Raw genomic sequence first — 12,873 nt, forward strand, 5'->3', positions numbered from 1 at the left:
TCCAGTTTTCCTAAGCAAGGCAACTGAAGTAACGACCTCTGAGTGATTCCTTCTTCCCAAGTGTTATCTTCAGAGCTGGAGGTCCCAAAGATTGCAGACAAGATGGTACTCTGAGTGGTCTGAAGTCTCTGTGTTGTCCTAGTAATGGGATCTTAAGGTATTCCTGACTATGCATTAGACTTTCAGGACAAAGACTGCTGACTGAAGATGTGAAGAGAGGGAAGCCAAGATGTGAAGCCTGTAGTCGGGCTTCCCATTTGCCATGTGTGGTGCATAGGCTGACACGTATTGGGTTTTGGACGTGCCGAGAGTCTGAGCCTCTTCCCCCTTTGGATGGAGCTTGAGAAGCCCAATGTCTAGAGCACCATGCACTTCGGGTTTTTTGCTTGGCACCCTTTGGCATTATGGGAAGCCCTAGCCTAAGCACCTGGCACTGCGAGGACCAAGTGAGGGGCAGGCTGGAAAAATTCTCTGAGCTGAAGAACATGGGATTGTGGTATCTTTGAACATAGCTTCTGTAAATACAGATAGTCTTTCCTGTATGCCTATGGCTTATTCTAAGGTAATAAACAGGTTGACTGTATAATTTAGGTGCAGTTAGCAAAACTGGGAAATGCATCAAATCTGGCCCATCCTGGGGAAAACTGGGACACACGTTCAGTTCACACTAGATGGGCATTATCTCTCCCCTGAAAACTCCCCTCCCGGAGAGAGTTATCTCAACGGACAGAAGCACCAGCAAGTATTTTCTGTGATGAAAATATTTTTCCTATGACTGCTAACACTTTGTGCCTGAATCCCTCCCAACAAACCAAATACTTCATGATGTTCCCATGAGCCTTAATGTTATCTGACAACGTATTCAGCTTCCCCATGCAAAATTTTCAGAGTAGATTGCTAAAATAAAAGATAAAATAGAGGACAGGTTAGTCGAGAATGTCAGAGCACAGGAACTGCAGCAGATGTTATGTAACTGTTATCACTATGATGGTCCTTTTAGGTCACAGAGGTCACATACGCTATTTACACAAACAGGTGCTGTGTGTTTATTAGGAGAACAGACAGGTAGGATTTTCCACACAGTGTGTCCCATGTAAGGCTCAGTGGGGGCTGGGCATACTTTAGATCAGTGTTTCTCAAATTGTGATCCGTGCACCACTGTCAGCCAGGATTAGAAATCTCATGTGGCTTGAAGACTTTGGGGTTTCCATAGTCCCTCATGGTTACCAGATGATTACTGTGCCTCTGTCACTGCGTCTTCCTTCCAGCGAGGGGAAAAGAAGAACAGAAGAGGTAAAAAGTCATGCCAACCATGATGAAGAAAATAAAAGCATTTCCAGAAGCTGTCCTCCTCTTACGTGTCACTAGGCAGGATTCATCGCATGGCTGCCATCAGTTCATCCTTGGCAAAGAGGAATAAGGGTATGGTGACCAGTCATGCCCAAGGAGACCATCTGTGCATCAGGGAGTTTTTCTTCCCTTTTATAATTTAGAATGGTTGTTGAGAAATTACCTCCTCCATAAGAGGAAGCTGTATTTCCAAGCCTCTCTGGAATGTAGGTGGAGACATGGGGCCAAATCCTGACAATCGAATGTGCAAGGTAGTAACCTTTTCTCTTCCATAAGGAAATGGAAAGGAGTAGGCGACCCTTCCCTGCCTGTTCACTCTCTATCTCTGTCTCTCATTCTGTGTGTGTGTGTGTGTGTGTGTGTGTGTGTCCCTCCTGGATGGAAGGTAAGTACTCAAAGGCCAGGAGACATGGTAGACCTGCAAGATGTCCATGAATTACCATACAGAACACCCCCTGACACACACCCACTTTGACTCCTGTCAATGAGATGGGAGCTTTCATTTTGTTCTTTTATGGAGTTTTCTGGGTCTACTTGTTACAGAGCTAGTCCTAACCGATACATTGGTTTAAGCCAATCATGACTCCGCTGTAGAGCATCAGGGACTACGTTCTTTGAGTTGTAGGTGTCTCCCCTCTCTTGATTCATTAATTGAGCTTTTGTTAACAGGAAATAATCAGGTAGAGATATTATAATGGCAATAGAAGGTGTCCACCCCACCAAATGAGAACAGTTCAGGGATATCTATTGAAAATACCAAGCCCTGAATACTTTCCCAGGATTACTGAATTAGGCTCAGGTGTCTACTACTTCTTTTAAATTTCTTGACAGAGAGAGAGAGAGAGAGCACAAGAAGGGAGAGTGACAGGCAGAGGGAGAGGGAGAAGCAGGCTCTTCACTAAGCAGGGAGCCCAATGCGGGGCTTGATCCCAGGGCCCTGGGATCATAACCTGAGCCAAAGGCAGACACTTAACTGATTGAGCCACCCAGGCACCCCAGGTGTCTACTTCTTTACAGCACTCTAAATGATTCTAACATCCCAAATTTGGGAGCAACTTCGTTGCAAAGTATCATAAAGCAGGAGCCCATAAATTCTCAATTTACAATCTATTATAGTTCTCCAGAGTTCTGATGAATTAGATGTAGAAGAAAGTATTAGAGGCAGAAAACACCTTGAAAAGCAGTATGAGAGCACAGTCTTGATGATGGTGACAGGACATGTAGGAGATCATGTCTACCACCACCTGGACGGTATCATGAGCATGTAAAGTGCCATGGAGAGGGGGGATATCCTCAGAATAAGACAGCAAGAAGCCTTCAGTCCATGCAGCTTGTCATTTGTCTAAACACAGTTACCATAGCAACATTACCCAACGGGTTTCAAGTTCATTCAGGCCACCCACAGCCCCTTGCATGCCACATTCAAGTTTTGAGAGCCCAATGCCTAGTAAGGGTGGTGCCAAGAGTTAGATAAGACATGGATCTTCCAAACAGAGCTGTTCAAGATTCTAGAGGAGGTCATGTAGGAGTGGAAGTGAGTCTCTTTTGAGCATCAAGGCACCATAGTTAAAGATTGATTCTTGTCTGGTCCCAGTTTGAGCTGGGAAGCCTGAACTAGATCATTAAGTCCAAATGGTTAAAATAGCAACAAGGAACCAATGTAAAAGAAAAAAAAAAAGTGAAGTCACAAGAAGTGAGGTGAGAATGTTCATTAAGAAAGAAAACAGGAAAGGGAAGCACGGAGGAATTCCCTTGGCTAATAAGCGTGTGCAAGCATCTTTTCCAACGTTTGTTTCTGCATTTTAGGTTGAAAATGGCCTCAAGCATAGGGATACAGCCTAAAGTTCTTTTGAATAATTCAGTGTTTCACTTGAATTCCAAGGGACCCAAGGGACCAGGGATGGCTTAATTTGATGAACGTAGGAGGTTAAAAATGGTGTCATCTATTTGGCAAGCAGCAGGAGTAATACTGCTGGTGGAGGCTCAGAGATAAGCTGAAGGATCCGTGGTCGACAGGGAAGGACACACGGGGACACGGAAAGGCCACACTGCATATCCACCACGCAAGTTAGGGAGTTGGGGTTAGCGGCTCAAACAGTACTTCAAGCGCTCTGAAATGTAATGTCTTCCGCCCTCTGGTGGTTACATTTTTTTTTTCATGTTTGAGTTAGAAAGTGGAGTGGGGAAATCACTGAGTGCTCCATATAAGAATAAATGCTGTTACGCTGAAAATAAATAAAAAATTAAAAAATAATAATAAAAAAAATCACGGAAAAAAAAAGTAGCCAGTAAAAACAGCTTGAGCTGGCTGGCTGGATACGGTTTGACCTCCACCAAAATAAAGGTACAGAAGAGAATGTTAAAAAAATAAATAAATAAAAATAAATAAATGGGGTCACAAGGTTCATGTGCCAGAGCCGCGTTGAGGATGCCCTACTCCTTCCTACTCCTTCGTTAAGAGCGGTGGCCCTTGAACAAGAAAGGAAAACATGCCTCAGTTTCGCAGAGGGCTGGGAAGTCTACTCTCGCCCAGGTTTTCCTCTACCATTCCCCAGGAACATTTCCCCTATGCGTCCAACCTGGGAATCCTCAGAGATCCTAAAACTATGACTACATTTGAGATGGCTCTGAAGTCCTGCTGCTGCTCAGTATTGTCATAGAAAGGCCTTTTATGGGGGCACCTGGGTGGCTCAGTTGCTTAAGCATCTGCCTTGGACTCAGGTCATGATCCCAGGGTCCTGGGATCGAGTCCCACGTTGGGTTCTCCCTCTGCTCCTTCCTCTGCTTGTTCTCTCAGTCTCTCTCTTTCTGTCAAATAAATAAATAAACTCTTTTTTAAAAAAGAAAGAAAAGTGTTTTGTGACTTGAAGGGACATTTTTCAAAGAAATGTAAAACCAAAGGCTTTAGAAGGGTGATTATACAGTAATACAGTGAATGATGCCTGGCCAGGATTTAACCAAATTTGTTTCTTTCCCTCTGTGTGTTTTTGGGAGACAGAAAGAGAGCCTGACCATTATCAGGGCAAACTGTCATTCAATCACATCAAATGCAAATAGTTGCGACTGACACCGGCAAACAAAAATGGGAGTCCAGGAATAAAACGGCACTTTAATGAAGATTAGTGGTCTTTCAGCAAGAGATTTTTAAGGTCTGAGGTTCCATAGCATTAGCATATATAATATTCTATATATAATATAGTATATATTATATATGATATATAAAAAATATATATATAATATATGATGTAATACTACAAGGTATTGTATATATATCCATAAAGTATATACATATATATTTATATATATATTCCATTATATAAGTAAAATTTTGTTTATATATATATGTATATATATATATGAAACCAAGGAGTGTATATTATTAAAAAGACATTGGCTAATATATTTCTCTTTTGCAAAAAAATATTGAAATTAATATATTTAACCTTGGTACATAAGGAGAAAACCAGCCACCATAGTACAAGAATACATTTTATGGGGGTATATTATATGTACAGATTTATATTTCCATATACAGCAAGCAATCTAATATGTTTCATAAATATTTATGGATGAATTAAAGAAAGAGGAATCTAAAAAAGTTGTATAATTTGTATCTGGATTTTTTCAAAAAGAAGCTTCGTGACAAATTATACAATACTGCTGAATTGGAGCACATTTTGATTCAGAGCAAAATGTAAGGTATTGCAAAAGCCTTTTCATTAAAAACTTTATATTGTGCAAATCCTGAGGATTGTGTTCATTTTAATGGCCACTACCCAGGTAAGTGCTCCTGTGAAATCCAGGTAGTGGAACCTTCCTGGACCCACTTCAATATTCTAAAATGGCTTTGGAATGTGACTTGAAATCCCTGCCATTTTCCAGTTAAAGTAGGTAACTCTAAAACCAAATTCTAAAGAAAAATGTCTTTCCCCGTGAGGGTCATTTTCTGTGTTGTTGGGAGGCCCTTCTCTTTCCTCCGCAAAACTGACTCTCTTATAGGAAGGGATGATTTCCCAGTCATGAGGAAAACCTTTGTCACAATCTTTTGGGGTTAGTTATATTTGATTTAAGTTAGACTTCAATTTAACGTGCCCATTCTCCTTGGCTTCCAAGCATGAAGGAATCTCAAGGTTTGAAATGATCATGATGGATTCTGACGCAACTTCAGAGGATATGGGTAAAAAAACAAAATATGCACCTTACTTTCATACATTTGCCCAGCACAGATCCATAGATCCTGGCATATAACAGGTTCACATTAAATAATTTTGAATTGAACTCCTATGCCCAGTGCAGAAAATAAATATGCCCATGAAGCAGAAACAAAAGCCTGGAGTTAGTATTTTGAGCATCAAAATGTAATTATCAATACAAGTCTATGGCAACTTAAAAACACCTTTTTCATGTCCCTAAGTAATTATCAATAATCTCTCCCTCTCTCACACACAGAGACATATATTATGTCTATGAATCATTCTGTGTAAAATTATATATAGCTCATTTAGAATTTATCCACATTAATTGTGGTGAGGAAAGTATTATTTGATATGTGAATAATATTAATCAAGGCTGTCTTACTAAGCACCTAAGAAGCATTTCAGTATCATTTTTTTAAAGATTTTTTTTTTATTTTTTTAACACAGAGAGAGAGATCACAAGTAGGCAGAGAGGCAGGCAGAGAGAGAGGGGGAAGCAGGCTCCCTGCTGAGCAGAGAGCCCCATGCAGGGCTCTATCCCAGGACCCTGAGATCATGACCTGAGCTGAAGGCAGAGGCTTAACCCACTGACCCATCCAGGTGCCCCATTTTTATTTATCATTTTATTTTATCATTTATTTTATTTTATTTTATCATTTTATTATACATGAACACCAAAGAATTTCCTAGTTAATTTATTAATTTTAATTAAATTTTATGGGTCACTTGTAGCCAGAAATACTATGATATCTCCTTCAGATTAAATAGAGTTATACACTTGACTTGTTTCAATTCTAACATGATAATTACAGGAAACTTTTGAATTTATGGACACTATGAGATACAAAGTTGATTTTCATTTCAAGAACTAAAGTGAACAGTTTTGAAAATCGCCCATGAAATGAAAAACTACTCAAATATTCGTTAACTATAGAACGGATAAATTGTGGTCTATACACACACTAGAATAATACACAGAAACACAACTGACAGATTTTAAAAGACATGCAACAATATGGATGAATCCCAAAACATGTTGCTGAGTGAAAGAAGCCAGACCCAAGAGCATACGAGCTGCATGAAAGTCTTCGTACAAAGTAAACAATCATGCAAAACGGCTCTTAAATGGGGGCAAGGGAGACAGGCATCATGAGAGGCTGCTTTGCAGCTAGTTAAGTCTCTTGAGATATTCTTAAAGGTGACTCTTAGAGTGCTCTTCCTTAAACACAAACACGATCATACAAATATCAAGTTTAAAAATCTTGTACCTGAAGGCTTCCCATTTTTGGCAAGATGGCTTCCCCCCCAAATCCTTAACCTCGCCAATCCAGTCTTTCATTGTTGACTCTTCTGACTTCTCTTACCACATCTTTCTCTACTCTGAACACCACCCCCTTCTTTCCTTTCCCAACCTTCTCGATATTCGTGTATGTTCAGCTGACATTGATTTCTCAGGACAGCACGGTTTCCTTATTTTTTTATTCAATTCTCTTCTTGGTCACCTCCTTAGATGTTCGACCTCTCCCCAGACTGCTTAGGGATCTCTTAGAGTCCCACAGATTTCCTTTAATCTAGTAGTTACCACACTCCTCCGTAAATGCTTGTCAACTTCTATGCGTCTTCTGCCAAAACCCAAACCCTGAGGACAAGGACCTTGTTTATGTGTGATGTCAGGTCTTGGGCTAGGAATATAACAAGCTCTGGATGTGTGTTTGTTGCAAACTCCTTGAATTAATTTCTATCATGAATGAGGCTTTTGAAATTCTTAATGTTATTTCTTTCTCTTTTGTCTTGCTATTTTTTTTTTAAGATTTTACTTATTTATTTGACAGCCAGAGATCACAAGTAGGCAGAGAGGCAGGCAGAGAGAGAGGAGGAAGCAGGCTCCCCGCTGAGCAGAGAGCCCGATGCGGGGCTTGATCCCAGGACCCTGAGATCATGACCTGAGCCGAAGGCAGAGGCTTTAACCCACTGAGCCACCCAGGTGCCCCTTGTCTTGCTATTTATAAGGTTTTTCATCATAGTTCACTCGGGACATCTATCTGGTGAGGGAATTAAGACTTACTGTGGAAGGTATACCTAGGAGAATACTGACATAATATTTATCTTCTCACCAGCAATATGTGTTGTACACATATCTACTTGTCTATCAGTATGTGCCACGAGGGCAGAAGATACTACCTTCCAAAGGGTTTAAAGTAATATTTTAGGTACTAACTCAATCTCCCTCAATAACCTTGCAAGGTAGATATACAGTGTAGCCTTCTGATGTCCCACGTGTCCTTCCATGTTATTTGTTCATTCACCTGTTGAGAGATACTTAGATTATTTCCAGCACTTGGTTATTATAAATAAAACTGCTATGAACATTCCTGCACAAGTCTTTTCTAGGGACACATGTTTTCATTTCTCGAGATAAACACCTGAAGAAAGAATTGTGGGGTCATAGACAAATAAATATTAAAAATAAAATTTTGTACATTAAAGCAAAAAGAATCTAAAAAAAAAAAAAGATTCTTCTGGAACTGCCTGAGCTTTATTTTTAAGTGCCATCTACTGCATTATTTAGATTTTTTTTTTTCTTGGCTGGAGATTTGTCTGACTTATGGGAATTTGGAATCGCCTCTGGCATTGCGTGTGGCAACACAATTGTACAGAAGCTTCTGTGAAAGTTTTTGTTTCCATGAATGTTGAGAACTGCCAAAAGTAAGAATTATGTACTCTGAGTGAACTCTCACATAGCTGAAGTTGGTGTCATCAGGTGACAAGCCCAGGGCTTACACAAATAAGGTAAAACAAGAGTTTTCTTTTTGTTTTTTGATTTTTTTTTTTTTTCCAGAATGTGTCTCAAGAACGACCCAAATCAAATCACCTGGGTGGCAGATTAGACACACTTTTTTAACCAGCATCTTGGGGACCCTTATGACCAGAGAAATCCAGGAATCAGTGGATCAATCTAGAGCAGGGATACCCAACTCTGATTGCACATTAGGATCTCATGGAGAGCTTTCAAAATCACCATACCCTCCACACACCCAAGACCAATTGGGTCAAAATCTCTGGGCACAGGCAACAGGCATCCAGTTCTTTAAAACTCTCCAGATGGTTATAGCGAGTACTGAGTACTCAGGGATGAGAACTCCTGATCCATTCTGTGCCACGTTGAGCCCAGCTGAGAGCCCCACTCCCTGCTTCCCCAGCCTGTTGTACATTCATATCATCCTGAGGACACGGGAGGGGACTCAGGTTGAAACGTTGAGTGGGCAGAACTCCTCAGGGGAGTTGTTATACTTGCTTGCCCTAATCTCATTTCATTGTGAAAAAGCAGACATCTTCAGAAGTTAATCTATACTTGGAATGGCAAAATTAAACAATATCACATTCACCTAATAAAATAATATATATGTTGTTAACAGCAAGACAACAGACTTGTCCTAATCTCATTTCATTGTGAAAAAGCACACATCTTCAGAAGTTAATCTATACTTGGAATGGCAAAATTAAATAATATTCCATTGACCTAATAAAATAATAGAAAAGTTGTTAACAACAAGACAACAGACCCAAAGTGGAATCACTAATGTGAAACCCCATGTCAACAAACTGAGGTTTCATGGAATTGTCATTTTGGTTCTCCCAGAAATGGAATCTTATACCAGTCAGTCAGGAATCACCTAATCGGTACCAATTAGGTAATCTTACCTGATGGGTCCCTACCATCTCCTAAAGGAAGGTAACTTTGCAATAACCAACCCGCTTTTTGGCTAGTATAGCTTCCTCGTTCTCACTTCCTTCTGGCTATCCAAATCTTTCATTCCGTACAACTTCTTGGAGCTTCTTTCTATCTGCTAGATCGGATGCTGCCTGATTTGAATGAATTTTTGCTCAAATGAACACTTTGGATTTCAAATATTCCTCCATTTATCTTTTAACAATGTCAAGTCAGGAAAGGGAAAAAGAACAAAAAACAAAAACAACAATGTCAAGTCATCTAGGTAGTCCTTGTTAACCCTTAAAATACAACTGCCAGTTCTTTTACCAGGAAAAGTGGGCTTATTCAGGAACAGCAGAGAAATGCAGGCCAGGACAAGTAAGCTAGAGCAAAGGGCAAGTTCACAGAACAAAGGAGTGGAACTCTAGTTTATAAATGAAAGGGGGGACGTTGAGAAGGTTGTTATAAGCAAAAAGTCCGTAGTGTGAACTGGAAGTGCAAAGCATAGGGGCTTCTCACCGACCCAGGTGTGACTGTTTCTCATTGGATGATTGTCGTCAGGGAAGGAGGAAGGCCTTTCTTCCTCCTGCAGGCATGGAAAAGCAGTACGCACCTGCACTGTCCATCACTTGCTCTTGGGTCTGTAATTGATGTAGAGTGGGTAGGACATAAGAGCTCCCCCTGCTGGCCTCCGACTCCATTTTTGTGAGGTTTCCCTTTATTAATTTTTACATCGTCTCCTGTTCTAATTTTATCCATGAATCAACATGAATATTGTGAAACCAAAGAAACAGAATCTGAATATATGCCACATAAAGGTCTCCTTCCTTGGAAGCAAGTTAAAGGCATGTCGTTTCAGCTTTCCTGACATTACAGTTTACCTTAATATGATGAAATTTCAAAAAACTAAAACATAGAATAAAGAAATACATGATGAACTTTTCTAATGCACTACCGAGCAGTGGCTTAATTAATGAATGTGTATTATATAAAACTCACATTTCAGGAATGCATACATTTTAGAGAATGAAATTCACTTTTGGGGGAAAACTTGCTAGGATATTCCATTAGAATTTACTTTGATAAAACATACTTGATAAAGTGCATTTCTGCTACACATGATTGGATTTCTATTTTAATGCTAGTCTTCCATTTTTAAAATTTGCTAACAGTGGCCTTATAAGAATTCACCTAAAAAGCAACCTTTTAAAAGTCTATTTCTATTTTATATTTCTAAATGCAACTTTCTCTAACTGTCATGCCCACATTATAACGGCCTTCCTCCAAGGAAGTGGATTTTATTCTTCAAGGAAATCATTTGATGGAGGGCATCCAGACAAATACATGAGCCAATTAAAGCCACATAATTCCAGCATGCTAACTAAAAGGGAGCAGAATTTGTCTCCCCAAAAGGGAACTTTTTGGTGTAAAGATTACTTCTTGGCTGATTATTTTTTAAAAAACAGTAAACACCAGAGAAGCTCTGAAACCAGGAGAAGTTGTTCTTTTGTAAAATGAATTTACATTTATGAGGAAAATTTCCATTCGTAAGGGTGCCTCCCTTTCTGTGCGGGGAAGAGAATGACTAAATTTGTAGAAACTCTTACTAATGGGGAAGGCAAAGACTTAATCTGACTAACAACCATACCCTTGTTGACTGTGATTTGCCTGAAAACCTGGCTCTCCCTACCACCTCCCACAACAACATCTTTTTTTTTTTTTTTTTTTGTCTTTACCTGGAGATGGTTATTTCAAGTGATGGCTTGGCTTAGGCCATTTCTTGAGTTATTCTTTTTTTTTTTTTTAAATCCAGGAGGTATGCATGTTATTAACCATTAACCATCTGTTTTTCCCCTGTTAAGCTCTCATTTATTATAAAGGGGTCTCGGCCAAGAAACTAGAAGGATAGAGGAAAAACTATTTTTTTTTCTCTCCAAATAAACTGACATTTGCTCTAGTGAAGAAAAGGTTTTGATTATCCAGGTAAGAAACTTTGGTCTTTACTACCTAAATTTAATTACTCGAGTAACCAGATACAAGGTGTTGAAGTAAGAAGTAACTTCATTTTTATCTTGGAAGAGGGCTTTGGTTGTCTCCATTTTGACCTCAAGCTTTCTAGTTGGGTTGTTCTTTCCAGCTTGTTTCTAGGCTCAGTTGGAAGACCCTGAAGGCAACTGAACTATCCCCTTCAGCATAAGGACCGCCCCGAGCCAGCAAGAACCCCTGACCCTGACTCCAAGACAATGACGGATTTGACCTTCTCTGACCACCTGCATGTACCCTCCCACCTTTGCCCCACATTCTTCTATTTTCAGCACTTTGGAGACCGTTTTTTGAGATGTTAGTCTGTTGTCCTCCTACCAGCATTGGCCTCACTGAAATAAATTCCTTTCCTGTTTCACCACTACTCGTTGGTCAGTGAGGCGTGCCAGACCTCATCTGTTTGGGATCCTCAGAGCTGGTCACTCCTACACCCCTGTACCCCAACTACACTGTGATCCGGAGAATTGGTCACACTGAAGAAAAACCCCCTTTTCTTTGTCTTCTCCAAATGGGTTTGGATTGCTGTTAACAAAGCCTTGCCTGTCACCAGTACGTGGTGACTCTCCTGATTAAAATCATGTTAATCATGTTAAAACTTTGAATAAATCATTCTCTTTGTCTCAAAATTCCCATCATACACAAGGACTTTGAACTAAACGTGAAAGAATAGTTTGATTGGCACAGAGTATAAGTCATCTTTGAAAGAGCCTGGCCACCTGCCCCCCCCTTCCATCTGTCACCATGCCAATCATGTCTTTTTGGAATTCCACAGGCTGTAGCCTTTGCTATGTGCCCTTTAAGCAACCCCTGTCCATCCACCATGCTGTTGGCCTCCCGCCATCCTTTCTAACACACTTAAACTATAATTGGCATTTGCTTGGCTGGGAGTCCGTTTATTTTCTTGCTACCCTTCCCAGTTGCCTTAACCATCAGATGCCTTAACAGTTGGCAAATGGAGACGGCAGGTCTGATAGGTCACAGAAGATCTGTTGGATGAATATTTTCCTCTAGGAAAGAGTGAAAGTGAAATCCCATCCTGACCCACCCTCTTTCCAAAACAATAAACATTTCCTGGCTGCCGTGATTCCCCTAATCATTTAAAGCAGTACAGTTGTTATGGAATGGGCAGCTGAACTTCATACTTGCCCAGACCATCTGTTCTAGTATTCAGAACTTTAAGGAGATTACCTAAGCGACTGTGGTTCATTTAGTAAAAGAGGGTGGGTTCCATCAGGGGATGTTAGGACACTGTGTCACAGAAAAACAGAATTCAGAGACTATGGAGGGACTATTTTTGTCATCGTTTTATTTAGCAAAAGTGACCATCATTGGAAAAAATAAGACATTTCCTTAAATACATAGGTAACACATGAATGAACTTTTTTCCAAATTTACGGCTCATGTGAAGTTGTTGATAGTCATGAGATACGGTGGTTGAGGGAAGCCAAGTAGCTTGACTCCTCTACTTTCCTGAGACATATTTTCCATTGTGGAGAGGAATCTCAAGTCGAAAAGGTCAGATAAAGGGAACAATTTACACATCATAAATGTCATGAAGTAGGTAGGCCTGAA

This window comes from Martes martes (genome assembly GCF_963455335.1).
Source record: "Martes martes genome assembly, chromosome: 16".
NCBI classification, from domain to species: Eukaryota; Metazoa; Chordata; class Mammalia; order Carnivora; family Mustelidae; genus Martes; species Martes martes.